Consider the following 16,255-nt stretch of genomic DNA (forward strand, 5'->3'; position numbering starts at 1 on the left):
TCATGGTAAAAATGGTCAGAAAAACAAACAGTTGCCAAACACACACCCTTCCAAAAAATTACCCGGAAATTGTGAAAAAGACACAAAATATTTATTAATTCATCAATATTTGATTCGTCGTCTTCAAAGTAATACGCACCAAATGTAATACACTTTTGCCAAGTATTTTTCCACTTCTCGTAAAACCTCTTATAAGCACTTTTTTGGATAGCCTTCAGCTGCTTCAGCAATATATCTTCCATCGACTAAAAACGGGTTCCATTCCGTTGATGACCCATCTTTCATTGGCAGTTATAATGCTCTCCATGAAGGTAGGATAGGATTTTGCACCCTCAACCATGTCCAAAGAGACCTGTTTACGGTACTCTTTTTGAAGAAAATTCAGCTTTATCCGGACGAGTCGAGCAAGAATGCATTTTATACTCAAAATATTCATCATAATCTTTCGAACGGACTCGTGAGAGATGTCGAGCTCTCCTGTCATCTCTTCAACACTTGCCTGACGATTTTCATACACCATATTCTTCACTTTTTAATATTTTCATCAGTCAAAGAGGTTGAAGGTCGTCCAGGCATGTTTTCAAGGAGCTCTCGATAGTCTTTGAAGGTATTGTACCTCTCGTAGACTTGTGTTTTTTTATAAAACGTAATCACCGTAAGCCTTTTCCAACACTTTTAATTTGTAATTTAAGAGCATTTTCAATCTAATGGGGCACCGCCTTACTAGAAGGCATCGAAAATATGATCAACATTGGGAAAACCAGGCATTGTCTATGCGACGATCTGGACAGATACATGGTAAAGAAAATCAAACCCCGATGGAACGAGCCACCTGGCTGCATGACTGCAAAAGTCAAGTGCGGTAGATCAGAAGACACAAAATTTCTTTTGACACTCGATAGAAGAGACTGTAGGAACTGATCGGAATACTAAGTGGTTACTGTCTAGTAACTGCAGAATGGGGCTGACAGATCGAGAAGACTGCAGGAAATATCTGGTACAAGACACAAGGAAAGCATCTCATGTACAGTTGTCCCAAGACTACGCTGTAAGCATCTGGGTCCGCAAAGGTATGATACACGGGAGGTGGTATCGGTAGTGGGGCCATAAAGTCTATTAAAATTCACGTCAAGCGCAGGCATTCTAAAGGATGACCTAGCAACTGAACTCCATTTGGTGTAGTAAAGGACCAAATTGGGTCTTTGGGTGATCAGATTAACCTAACCTTACCTATGCATATAGAACAAACATTTACGTTTAATATTGCCAATAGTGAGTGCAGCTTATGTCTACTTCTATCAGTACTGAAAAAATGGAAGAAAAGCAGGCCACGATTTGAGTTGTAGTGTTTATAAACGATTATATTTCGATATTATTTTATCTCTACTACTTTATTACCTGAAACAATTTCTCATAAAACACTTATGTCACACTTGAAATCGACATATAAAAAAATTCTCAAAGCAGGTCAGCAAAACTAAAACTGAAATAGCGTTTTTAATCACCCAAAATTACTATAGTCAAAACTGAAATCGTGTGACTAAAAATGTTTTTGCATATTTCTCTACTTTAATACGGTATATTTGTGAGTTTTTATGCACCTCAACCCACGCAAGCATATGCAACGCTAACCACAATTATTGGCAGCAACGAAAAAGTTGTTCAAGGCGCACAAAATCCATCGCACACTGCCCACAACGGTAAAATGCTTGTATGTATTTGTTGAACGGACATGTTGCTAATAGTGATTATTTGTTGCCGCATACAAAATTGCTGTTTGCAGGTGTTTATTGAGTTATTAAACAATCACTTGCAACATTACGAAGCTACGCTTGCCACATATCTCTTATTTTTGCGTTTTTAGTGCAGTTCATTTCACGCCAGTCGCCACAAACAAACAACTTGCAACGCTATGACCAATCCAATAGTAGTTAGTAGTTGTTATTGCTGGTTGTTGCCATACGGTGATTGCGCTAAGTGCTGCTTTTGATGCAAAATTTGATAGCAAAAGTGGAGATTGCTATTTTTTGCATTAATTATTGCCGCACCACTCTCACCGTTATTTCAGCTCAATGCATACAAATTTCAATAGACATAATTTACACTTTGAAAGTGTTTGCTTTAGTGGCGTTCACACTATATTTTTATCGTTAACCCACAATTTTGACTCAGAGAAAATGAATAACAAAAAAAAAAAAGAAAAACAGTAATAGGCGCCAGTCGGATTTTCTTTTTGAAGCGTGAGATAAGGTGAGTCAATTGGTGCGTTGTTTGCATTTATGGCATGCATTGCTGACGCATTTCAGCTTACATTGCATACGAGTATAATTACGGCAAATTTACTTTCAATACTCAGAATGCTTTGCTTTAATTGCCTGCAATTTGTTTCCAACCGGAAATAGCTGAAAATTGCTAATCGAAACTTGCTTCCCTTCCTAGCTGAGTTGCGGAAAAAACAAAGAAAAGTAATCGCAAATTTATAAGAGGAAGTCATTGTTTACTTTGCATAGCTGAGTTTGTTCTGTATGCTAATGCAATAAAGAGTTTTAAGCTGCCAGCTTTCTTTATTTTGGATATATTTTATAATCAGCTCATACTGTTTATTGTATTATGAAATATTAAAAATATAATACAACAATATGAGTAATGTTGTTGGAAACAAGAATAAACATTAATTTTAACTGCACCGAAGTAATAATACCCTTCACAAGCTTAAAATTGCATAAAAGAGTACAATAGATCTTTATCTTGATTTTGATCAATCAGTTTGAATGACGGCTATTTGCTATAATGGTCCGATCTGTAAAATTTACTCAGAGTTTGTAGCATTGCTTTGAATAACAATCTTTGCTAAACTTTGTGAAGGTATCTTTTCAAATAAAATAGTTGAACGTATAGGGACTTGAGTTTAATGGATCAGCTTGCATGTCAGCTCTATCCCATAGTTGTTTTTCTGTTAGTTTCCGAAGGGAGAATCTTCTAAAGATACTGCCAGGGTGAGCCTAGTAACATGCACGACTCATATTGTCCGCTAGAGTACACCTCTATCGGTAACACGCCCAGACAGTACTAAATGTTATGCAGGGCTTGGGAAATAGTATGCTTACCTACTAAACCCTTAACTCCGGCTGCTGTAGCTTGTATTCGGACCTGCGGGACCGCCCTTCTGCACTACTTAGTAGGACCAACCTGGGCGATATATGCCTCTTCACGACCTACCTCCAGGGTTAGTCATGTGGTCTTATGCTTCTTCGCTGCCTTTCCTTCATTCTGAGTTCTCGGAACGCTATTGCGCCACACTCTCTCATTTTAGCTCACACCAGCTGGGATCACTATGTTGTCGGGCGTCATCCTTTCATTTGTTAGCTTTTCTATGGTGTCTCTCTACGCTACATACCTCGAGCAGGAGAAAAAGATGTGCTCTGCGTTTTCTGCGGCATTTTCGCTGAAGGTACATTGTGTTTCGTCATTGTGTACAAATTTGTGCAAGTATTCCCTGAAACAGCCATGGCCCGTTAAGAACTGCCTTCTAGCCTTTTTCTGCTTGTGATGAGCGCTGCCTCTGTTTTTTCACCTGCCAGCTGCAGGTTAGTACTCTTACGCCAGTCATCAATTTTCGACACGGTCTCATTGCATATGTTCTGTATCTGAAAGAGTTCTGTAGCTACGATCGTTATGGCAATGTCGTCCGTATAGCCAATTATCTGTGCTTTTTATGGCAGCGTTAATCGTAACCTCCTGTCGTGCAGTACATTCCATAGTACGGAGTCTTGTGGTACTCCACCTCTCACTATGTGGGTTTTTGAACCTGTATCGGTATCGTACAGCAGTAGTCGGTCTGAAAAATAGCTGCTAATTGTCCTCAGAAGATACCGCGGTGTGTTTCTTGCCTCTAATGTCCTCATTATTTGTAGTATGATCGGCGTAAGATTTTTTTCTATCTTCGAAATTCGTAGTAGTTGGGATTTTCGAAAATATTAGCAACCTATTTTGGCATCAAAGTTTCGTATTTTGTCTCCAAAAAAGTCTGCAGTAGCGAAAAGATCAACTTGAGGTCCATTGTTTATCTTCGAATTTCGAAATAGGATTTTCGAAAATATAAGCTACATATTTTGTCATAAAAATTTCATATTTACTCTCCAAAGAAATGGCAAATAGCGCAGAGATTAGTTTCAGATCTATTGTCTATCTTCGAAACTCGAAAGAGTTACTGATTTCGGAAAATACTTAGCTATTATTTAGGATAAGTGTGGCGAACGACTTCTATCTGCGAAAATATTATTATTTATTAAAAAATCTACACTTCTTCGTTTCAATCCAGTAGTATATCGCCCCAAGAAGTGTTGATTAAACCTTATCTGATTGAATAGAGTGTTTGTAATTATCTGTTTAGAGTGTGTGTGCTGTTATTATCTTCTTCTTTGTCCTGCTGTTATTATCAGTATATAAAATATAACTACTTTGTTGGGACTACAGACATAATATTTATGCTTTAGAAAATATTCCCAGTATAAAGTTGTGGGACCTCAAAGACAGCAGCGGCAATTCATTTATCTCAGAAGTCATAACTTTAAAGCTTTTGAAGAATTTTGCACTTTATTACAGTCATATATTTCCATAAATAGGAAATTGCCCGTAATCATTAGCAAAGTAATTTTCTTAATGCTCTCTCGATACACATTACTGGTCATCAGATCGAACACTAATAGTCTGGGGAAAGCTATAAGGCAAGGAGGAGAAACAGGATTTTTCTAATACCAATAAATTTCTAGCGAAATTTCAACCAGTTTGTAATGTAGCTGCTAGAAATTATGGCATTAATGCAGCGTGTAGAAAAATTGAGTTTAAAACTGTGACACAAAAACGTCACTGACACTTTTCACGCGCGCGCGCCTGCCGCAATACACACACATGTATGTACTTATATTTATGGTGCACAAGTGGTCGAGCATGCCGACAGTTATGATTACATTCTACTAACTTATATACCGAAGAGAAGTGCGCGCATGCGCAGTAAGGCGACAAAGGTGGCCACCATACACAAAACAACAATTTAGTTGCACATGCACCACGGAAACCTAGATTCCGCTGACCACTAAGCCAAAGCGCAAATAAACAGCAGAAGACAAGTGAAGACAAGGTTAGCCGCAAAGCAGAAGAGTAAATGCTATTAAAAGTGGCGGAGTGAAGGCATTGCGGCCGGCACCAGACAGACAGACAGCCACAACAACATGACCATGTTAACGCACTAATTGCGCTTTTCCTGCGACTAGCGTTAGTGTGACTTTGGTAAAAGCGACCAAACGACCGTACGACCGAACGACAAACTAAGACCCAACTATGCGGCATGTGACCATGGCACTGCGCGCGGCGCTGAAAATGGACACCCATTGCAGCTACACACACAAACACATGCATATAAGAGCAAGCGCCGCGACGATGACGTTACCGCAAACGCAGTGACAGTGAAACGCGTTGAAGACGACGATGATGACGATGATGCACCACTCAGCATGCGCTCAAAGTAGGCTGTGCTCAGTGAGATGGGTGCTCCACTTAAGCGCTTTTGAAGCGCGATTGTGTCGCGACAATAAAGGCGGTGCGGAGTTCGGCGTTTGGCTGCTTCGTCTTGCTCACTGATGTCACATGTTTGCTGCCAATTTATCAGTTTTAACTGAAATTCTGCATTCTACAAGTTGCGCCATGCCGGTGCCCACGGCCATTCGCGGTGCTGCCGTGAGCCAGTGTGGGAGCCACAAGGCGGGCATGCTCCCCTCCTTTACCGGTTGTCAATGTCATGCAATGTCCGGTGGCTCCAGCGATATGCCTGCCCTTGCGCATCTCCCTCTCTGCTGCGGCGGCAAAGACTTGGATATCTTGCGTCATAAGCATGGACTTGCCATTGGGATCGTCGCGCTGTGCTCGACTGTATTGTTTTGCCTCATTAGTTGGACTTGGCCGGCAACGATTTGTTTGCACACCATATTTGGTATTTTTTGCCAATTAATCGCGCGCACAATTTTAAAAGCAAGCAGCAAACGATCATTCGTGGTGGAGGAGCAGCGGCGCGTTATGCGCAGGAACTTGCATTTTTAATGTCGCATCAGCGCTTATTTCGATCTGGCCGCACTCAGCTGTGCCCGCAGGCGAAAAGAAAGTTTTCAATTTGCGCGGAACGCTTTGGGTTTTTCACTTTTCCACGCCTCGGTAAGGCCATGCGCGTTCGCTGCACGCTGTTCGTGCGCGGCGCGTAGATTTTATTTAACTTTTAGCAATAGCAATACGCTCATTCTAAGCGCGCTTTCTTGTTTTTGTTTGCTTTCGGCTAAGCTCGTTTATTTTCCTTTTTTGTTTTTGTTGCTATACAAATTAAACCGTCTCTTTTTATTAGCGCTTTCCGTTTGCTTTCTGCACTTTTATTACTTTAGCGGCTTAATTTTTTATTGCGTTCTCACTATTTATTCTATTTCTATTGCTCGTCCGAAGATGTTTCATGCAAGCGCCCGTGCCAATGTTCGCTTTCATTTGTAGGCATGCATTTCTGTTGTTGTAGATACCTTAAAGCTGTTTCCTTCTTGGAGTATTTGGCCTCGTTAGTGCATACTTTTGCATTGAAAAGCGAATTCCACTTCTGCAATTTTTCTTGCCTTTTCTAACTCCTTTTATGTTCACGCTTTGCGCATTGATTGGACATCAATATTTCTTTTTTTTTCACTCTTGTCCTTTTTATGATTGTTGTCACATTTGAAGTTCCATCTCGTTGTTGGTTGATTCTGCTGATCGATTGCTCGTTAAGCATGAATTTTTAAGTGTCTTCGCGTGAAAAGAGTAGAATACAGTGGACGCTGGATGACATTTGTAAGGGTTTACTTTACAGTCAGGTAAAGCAAGCAAACGTGCTCTTTCGCGTTCTTATTCCTTATTATTTGTGAAGTGATACTGGATCGAAGCTTCCGGACCTCTAATTAAGTTGCTCCGCGGTCTAAATTTATGCATTTTCTCAGCAATAACGATAGCGATAGCCTTTTCTAATCTTACTAACCTCAGATAACCCTCATTTTCAAGCTGTTTTTCAGAGATTTCCTAACTAGAAGTTTTTTTTCATTATTTTTGATTTTAAATATTGCCCTAATATCTTTTGCAGTTTAAATATCTTGAATATTTCAAGCTTTAGAATATTCGGTCTCGTTCACAGACTTTACTATCAATCGGTAAAAAATAAAGCACATTATATAGAAAATTTATTTAGTTTCTATTTATCTGCATAAAAAATTACTTCAAAAGCTGTTGTTGACTTACTTATTCATGGAATGTCGCCAATCGAACACACAACTGGTATAAGTCATTGAGTTTGGCATAATGTAATACTGAAGTATTTGAAGTATTGACAAAATGCAATCCTAAGCACAGTATTTATATTTATCTTATATTTCTATATATTATTTTCAACTCCAGTTTAAAAACAGATAGCTTCTCAAATCGATGCCTCTGCAATATTTGGATTAGGCATAAACCAAGGCGAGATCCCGACATAATCACCCAGATCTCTACCGATTGGTATCCATAAAGCAAAGAACGGAAATGTCGGCCCATTCTAACCTGGAAAAAGAGTTTGGAGAATAAAACAAAACTCCGAGTCTAATCAAGAGGTTAGCGCGTCGTTGTCAAAATTCAATAGGACTGACTTTATCCGGATCGCACTGAAATCAGATCTAACAAAACATCATTAAGCACGCCACGCAGCTATACTTCGGAGTGTGCACGCACCGACAGGATTCGGTAGAGGGCTTTGCTAGCTAACGAACGAGCGGCTGGTCAATTGTCTCCGAGCACCTGGGAAATCAGGACAAACATTTTCGCGCGACGTGTTTCTGGGCGTGGTGTAAGCCGAAAATGCAGCGTTCGTTAGAGCAGAGGTACGCTATTAAATTCTATGTGAAACTCGGTAAACCTACGACAGAGACTTTTGATATGATCAAGCGGGCTTACTCAGATGTGGCTCTTGGCAAGAAGTGGTGTGTTCCGGTGGCACCAGGACTTTTTGGAGGGCCGGGAAGAGGTCGCTGATGAAGTTCGAATAAGATAATCCAAAGTGAAAACGATGCTCATTGTCTTTTTTGACATTAAAGGCATCGTCCACCATGAATTTGTTCCTCCTGGACAAACCGCCAACACCAAGTTTTACGTTGAAGTCCTCAAGAGACTCAAACGAAGGATCAATAGGGAATTGTAACGATTGGTTTAATACATTTTTTTAAATCGACTCAGTCCTATTACTTTCCGGAAAACTCTGTATTTGCTAAAATTAAAAGTCAAATTCCTATTCGTCGGAGAAAAGTTGTCACTTAAGAAGTATTCCAAGATACTGAAGGTCATTTATAGCTTAGATAAAATTATTTTAAGCTAAATTGAATTTTTTCCAGAGCTACGGAATTGATCCCTTCAAATTTGAAGAACATTTAAAAAAAGTATATTCACTGCTAAAATTTTTATATTCAAGCTCAGCTTGTACTAAACGAGTTCACCTTTATTTCTGTAACTAGAATGTACAACTGTATGTTAGTAATGCTAAACATTCATTAAAACATTTTTATTTACACACAATACATCACTAAACCCACTCCTTCTAAATAACACATCGCATAGTTATTGGCTTACCGATCGCGCACATCGATCGCAGTGAGAACGCGTAACTCAGCCAAATAAGGTGACGCGCCTGCCCCCAAAGCGCGATTTATTTCGATTTATTTGCCCAGCAGCCGCAACAAGCAACGAACGCATACCTACAAGTAGTAATACCTTCAGCCCACAGGCACAGCCCATTGCTGCTGGCTGCTGTAATGGCAAGCAGCTAACCAGTTAAGGTTGTTCGTTTGCTGCGGACTTTTAATGAAGCTCTAAAAGTGTCATTGATGAAATGCTTTATCTCTCTACGAGAGCCTGTTGTAGTCTTGCTGCTGTGCTGGGCGCACATCCTTGCCTTCGGTATTTACGGTTAATTAGGCATTTTCATCTAATTGGCTGTTGAAGTTTGGCATACCAAATGTGGTCAGTTGCGACTACGTTAATGGGCGATTGGTTGTTCGGTGCTTAGTACGCCTATTTATGTAGTCGGCGGCAAGGCACATAGTCATGCTACATAACTAAATTGTGGAATTTATAAGCGTGGAATTTTAATGAAGGTAGTGAGTAACGAGCTTCGATTTTTTCCAGAAAAACCAACATTTAATCAGACACTTTGTAATTGCATTTAAGGCAGTGCGCAATTTTAATGTGGAAATCATTTGAGGTTCTATTTATAGGTATATCAAGTTAAATGTTGTTTCCATAATCGTTTTGGGTGGGCATTTTTTATAAAAAATATTTTGGAGATTTTGTGGTCACTACTCATAAATTGTAATAATGGAAGTTCGTTGGGTTTTTGGTTATTTTTTTAAGATAAGGGTCACGCCTAATATGGAACTTTGAAATATTGGTTTTATTTCGTATTTCGATATGTTAAAGCCTTAATAGATATAAACAAAAATCGATATCTCAAACAGGTTTCGTGTTACAGCCTTCTAAAATGTAGTCGCTCAATTCAAAAAGCTCCAAAAGTTCATCTTTAGTCGCGTTTTTCGTAAGACTACATTTTTCATATTGATTGAAGTGATTTCTTGGAGACATATAATCCGATCACTATCAGGTTTTGGCTTGTTCTGCATATATAATAGTTCTCTATATATTGATCTCTTTTATCAGATCAAAGACTGGTAGATTATGAATTCTGAATAGATATTTGACAGCTCGAAAACGACCAAAATTTTGGTAAAAAATTTTTTCAACTGTTTTTTAAAAGACCGCTATTTATTTACGAAAAAACCAGAACCATTGTATGGAAGCTTTCTTCTAGTAGTAATTTCATAAGAAAATAAAAAATCACTATGATTAATTTATTCAAAAACTTCGATATTGGTTTCGGCGTCTTTTATTTTCTTTCTCTGAAAATATATTTTTTTGTAAACTAAATTTCATAATTAACCAGTTGAACTGCATAAAAGATACCATCATAACGTATTTTCTAACTCTTTTCGATTAAACTAGTTCATTTAATTTATGCCAGTGGTCTGTTCGATTCGACATTTTTTTAGTTTTGCCGAACGGAGAGCAATTACCGTTTGCTTTAATCAGATTACAAGATTAAAAAGTTGAACTGAGTAAAAGTGACCCAACATAACAAACATATTTTCTAACTCTTTTCGATTATAATTTATGCCAGTTTTGTGTTCGATTCAATATTTTTCTAGTTTTGAAGAACAGAGCACATATTTTTGACCAAATTGAAAAATTATACAAATTAAATTTAAGTTAAATAGTTGAACTGAATAATATAGCCCAACATAACATATTTAATTTATACCTGTTGTCTGTTCGATTCGACATTTTTCTAGTTTTAAAAAATTAAAGAGTTGAACTGAACAAAAGTGACCAACATAACATATTTTTTAATTTTTTTCTATTATACCAGTTCATTGAGTTTATTCCAGTTGTCTGTTCGATTCAACATTTTTCTAAATTTGATTAACAGAGAACAGTTATCGTTTGCTTAATAGAGATCGGTTTGATCTGACGACAGATAAATTTAACTCGTTGTTTTATACAAAAAATGAGATCGTATTAAATAAATTTTGTTTTGAATGCCATTTTTGGTTGTAATTTTTTTTCTCTTATGAGATGATCTTTTGTGGATTTTTTCAATACTTTGAGAATTTCTATAATTTATTTATAAGTATTAGTAAAATTCAATACGAAGTTATTATGCGAAACCGAATAATCTTCGAAATCCTAAGGAATTATTGTCCGAACACCCGTCTTGGAATCAATTAATTTTCATTGTTTTTTCCTGACTTTTGTGCTAAGTTCCCGCAGAAAATTCCAAAACACAAAACTAAGCCCTAAAATCCGCAGCTCGACATCAAGGCCTTCCATAAAACAACAGATTACCATTGTTAGCCAAGAGGCAAACCAAACCGCACAACTCTAATGCAGACACCACTTGAACATGCCGACACAATAAATAAAGGAAAATCTATAATAAATCTTTACTTCAAAACAAAAAAAGAAAATAATGGAAAACTGCTTGCAACAGACGCCACTTGAGTTGCCAAAGCGAGGCGCTTATAATGGCACAAGTATCCGAAGAAACATGCAACAGACGAACCGAAAACAGGAGCAATTGACCCGTGCCAAATGGCTGCAGGAGTCGCAACAACAAAGCCGCAAAGACAAAAACGATAAATTCACAGCAAAAATGCTGCGAAAATATGGTAGGGAGGCAAACAAAGACGCCACACACACAGATGCTGGCAACTGTATGGAGAAGGCATATTTGTTTGTGTGTGTGTGTAAATTCAAGTGGCAGCTGCGCTCAGTTGGGCTGAAGATCTCAAAAAGGATATCATTTCATATGTGTGAATTCTGTTTGCTTGTGTGTATAGTACTTCAAGCGAGTGTTGAATTTTTCATTGCCAGGGGTCAATTAGGTCGCACTACGTATGCATGTATGTATGTATGTATATATGTTTGCATGTGCTTGTAGAGTGTGAATTCGTGTGTGTAATTTGATATGGATTTCAAACAATTCCATTATCCTGCCTTACAGAGCGTGTGTTAATTGGCTTAAATAAACACAATAAAAGCGCATTAAAAGTGCAATAAAAATATGCCAAGATTACCAACGAAAAACAAAAAATTCAAACAACAATAAAATCGACTGTTTCTGCAAAATTCAACAATTTGCCAGCATTACACATACATACATATGTATTTGTATAAGGCTTTATGGTCATTTTCGTGATTTCTTGCCAACTCTCGAGCGGCTTGCAAAATGTGCACATTTGCTGTGCGAAATCGAAATCGAAAACAACAACAGCAGCAACAGCGATAACATTTGCAATTAGGTCAGTTTATCGCGTCAACGCCTGTAACAGTCGCAAGGGGACTGACTGTTGCTTTGATAGCGCCGTTGATTGCCCAGCTGCCGCTTATCTTTAACGTAGTATTTCACTTGCAACAACAATTCATAAGTGGAAAATATGCTGAATTTTATATCATTTATTTATTATTTATTTAGTGATTTGTTTTTGTTGCTCCATAATATCATTTGTTTTTATTTTTTCGTATTTCGAATGCACTGTGCCATATGCTATGCGCCATGTGTTAGCATATTTAGGGGCGTTTGAAACGGTTTTTGGCGCAGAAAGTGTTTATCAATAAATCGATTTATGCGGCCCCATAATAATAACTTTGTACTTAATTTATGCAGCCGTGAAATTTTTATGAATGCATTTAATTGTGCTAATTTTTCGCAGAATTTTTGGCAAAAATTTAATTTGTTGCTGGTTATTATTGCTCAATAAATTTTGTGGCTTTAGTTAACTTAGTAATTCTGCAAATTTTTGTGAAACGTTTTCGTTCATGCGGATAAAAGAGTTGATTCATAAAAGTTATATATACACTTAAATACATATTCACTAAGACAAATGCTTTCGTTTACATTAGAACATCACACACTATTTGCTTTTCTTGCGAAATTTATAGCGAGTCATTTAAGCTCGTTCACACCTTTTTAATCTCAACATAAGTATATATGTATGTCTGTATACATTCATACTTATATACATACATATATATGCCTTCTTTTACACCAACAACTTGCATACACAATGAAATTGTACTTACTTTAGTTAATTTTGATTATTCTTCTTTTCTCTTGTTCTGCCACTGTCTTTACTTTATTCCTCATATGAGTCGTATTTCCAAATAAATATTGTCACAACTTGGCGATAAAAGATGCTTATTAGCACTTACTACGTTGTCTTTCATGGGAATTTTTTTCAGCACAACTGATAAGTGCAGTTTTGTGGTTCCATACAGCGCTTCACCCAGTAAGCACAACAGATTAAGTGGTTACATGAGTTTCCTCAGCCTATTTCAAAAATTTGTTTCTTATATTGTATTAAAAATGAAGTATTTTATTAGAATTTTTTATTGATGCAAACATACTCTATTAACAAAGAAATTCTGTCATTTTTGGAAACAAATATTTTAAACGCCATTTCCGGTAAACCCTCCGAAAAAAGATGCGCCCGCGTTGGCAGAATATCTCCTTACAGATTATCTAAAGTGAAAAAATACGTGTTTTAGTTAAAATCTTAACTTAGAACGAAGGAAAAAAACTGAAAATTGTATTTTTGGCAGACATTTTACAAAAAAATTAAAATTTTAGTGAAAATTTCGCGAAATTTTTGTTTTTCAAATAGTTGTAGTCGAGAAAAAATCCTTCGTCCAAGTCTTTAGGAATTGTACCTCAAAGACCGTGTAAAATTTAATGAAAGTCAGTTGAGTAATTCTCGAGAAGACTTGCCGACCGATTTCGACAAACGAGCACAAGTTATCAAGGCTGTATCTCAGATCAACTTGAAAAATTGTAAAATTTAGTAAGCCAATAAAAAAATTCGATTTTTTGAAAACCGTAAACCCATGTAACCCTTTAAAGGCTGCTATATTTTACTAAGTAACTGACTTAATTAAAAATATAATATTTTGCTATAAGAAAAGTGGAGGCTTTTTATTGAGTGCACTTATTAAAAGTTTAAGATTTTTTGGTTCCCATAATTTAGAGTAAACCTCAAAACTGATAGATATGCAGCGAGTTTTGCTTTCTGGATCAATTATAATAGAATATACCAAGTGATCTTTATCAATTTTTGATATTTACAAAGAGATTTTTCTGTCAAATAGAACAGTGGTTGTCATTTGAAAAAATGGTATTCAGGCGGCAATTTTTAATTCACTAAACTTTCTTTGTCAAGACAGGACTTTACGCGGTGGTTGTCTACTCAGTCGAAGCCAACAATGGGAATAGAATATATATTTGTTTTAAATCTGAGATCTCTTAATTAATTACGGCTTCGATTTATATTGATCCTATTATATTGTATATTGCTTTGGCAATTTTCTCCTCGATAAATCTACAGTTCCTCTCAGGTCCATAAAAAAATTTCATGTGAAGACAAAAATCATCCAACAAATAACTAATTCAAATCATTCGAATTTCTATACATATGTATTTGATTATGCCAGTTTGTATCTTTTATACCAGTTGAATATTCTATTCGCCGCATTTCAAATTCGAATCAATGACTGCTATGTTGCTAAGCTCCCTTCAACACTAATATTTTTCTTTAATAAACTTTCACGTTAACCTTTTTTATACAAAGTTTTTCAACAATTTTGCATATTTTGTATTTTACTTAGAGTTGATGGGCACACCTACTTAGAAATTAAAAAAAAAATTGGAATTAGAGTGATTTACCTTAGGTTAAAAGAACCCTACGACTTCACATCCGCTGGTAATTGACCAACGCTTGCTGAGTTGGTCTGATGTCCAACACAGTCCAGTAAAGCAAAAAGAAACCAACTGTTCTCCTACCCGTTCTCATTCCGCAATTATTGATATTTAAGTACTTTTCCAGCCTAATCATATAATAACTGGATACTAGAGATATGGAGTCCAGACATACCACACTAGTCTTATCGCTCTACTATCGGAGTGGAGTTTCTGTGTTAAAGCCATCTAAAGAGTAGTCGCTCAGTTCTATCAGGTCCATGAGCATTTTTCTCAAATCTACATTTTTAAAACATGCTTCAGTCATTGCACAAAAGCCCATGATCTAATCACTATCAAATTTTCTGCATGTTTTGATCAAGAGTCGATTTTGACAGAACAAAAACGACCAAAATTTTGGATAAAATCATTATTTTTTCAATTTTTGTTCACAAATCTCTGCATGATATCAATTACAAGTTATACATAAAGAATTATAATTTCTGGAGAATAGTTTGTTTACACACAAAATATCCCAAGGGTATTAAGAGTCTGGGAAGATTGGTAACATCTCTTAACAATCCATGCTTAATCTCTGTAACTTGAATTCCCACACGTTTCAAGATTATCTGCGCGCATTGCGGATACATTACTGAGAAAAAGAAAATAAGCGCAATCTCGACTTCACATCGATGCCCTTTCACCAATACAGCAGCCACACTGCGCCTACCACAGCAGTGATCCTTTCGCCGAAACGGTAGCCGCACAATTCACTTACTCACTGAAAGGTGTGTACCTTGCCTGTGAGACGAGGTGATATTATGAGTATCAACACACACGAAGGCGCTGGAACGTCACTCAATTCAAATTGCATGATCATTAGCATGCATTTAAGAGCAGCATTGGTATGCGGAGCACGATTTCACTGATTGCGCGCCCAGTGCGACTGTCACTCTCTGTCACGCAGTTGGTCATATTCATATACATATGTGTGAGTATGTATATGTACTAGAGAGGGTCAAAAACTTATTTAAAAATTATCCAATTTTCCAAATTGTTAAATATGGGAGTTTTTGGATTGGAAAAAATAACACAGAGGTAGATTTCGTAAGGAATTTTATGCTGCACAATAATCCGCAATGTAAAAAATTTTATTCTAAACGGTTCGACACATATGGTACTTTTAATGAACTTAAGTTCTAAAGTATTACTCATAGAAGATTCTTTAAATGCGCACCAGTACCTTATATAATTAAGCTGAACATTTTTTCCTTTGAAGAGAAATTTTTTCTTTTTTTGTAAAGGCTCTTTTTGACTCATGAAGTCAATAGGTTAGTTTATAGGTTACTTTATACATTACATTCATTAAAATTGTTTCAGTGAAGTTTTCTGCCGCTCCAACAACAACCTATGTTAGTTTATTGCGCACCCTAATGTATACATACATATGTAATTGCATATCCTCTCAATAATATGGCATAATATTGAAATTGGCGCAACTACAAACACAGTCTAAGGGAAATGTGTAGGTATGTGTGCGTGGTTTTGACTGACAGGCGCTACAATTTATATAATTTATCTTTATATATATAAATCTTCTGACCGTGTGTTTGCCTTGGGATTGCTCCTAAACGGATGGACCGATTTTGATGAAATTTTGTGTGTACGTTCAAGGAGATTCGGGAATGGTTTATATTTACAATTTGGTCCATTGGAAAATGTTTTTTAAATTATTTTTTCATTTTTAATCAATTTTTAAATTTGGAATGTTTGACCGATAGATGGCGCTACCATCGCAGTATCCAATATTCAAACCTTAAATTGGTGTAAACGTGTATTAAACAAAACGATGCCAAAGAAAAAGGCGATATCTGTGGATCAAGTTTT

The sequence above is a fragment of the Bactrocera dorsalis genome, chromosome 4, assembly GCF_023373825.1.
Source record: "Bactrocera dorsalis isolate Fly_Bdor chromosome 4, ASM2337382v1, whole genome shotgun sequence".
In the NCBI taxonomy this organism is placed as follows: Eukaryota; Metazoa; Arthropoda; class Insecta; order Diptera; family Tephritidae; genus Bactrocera; species Bactrocera dorsalis.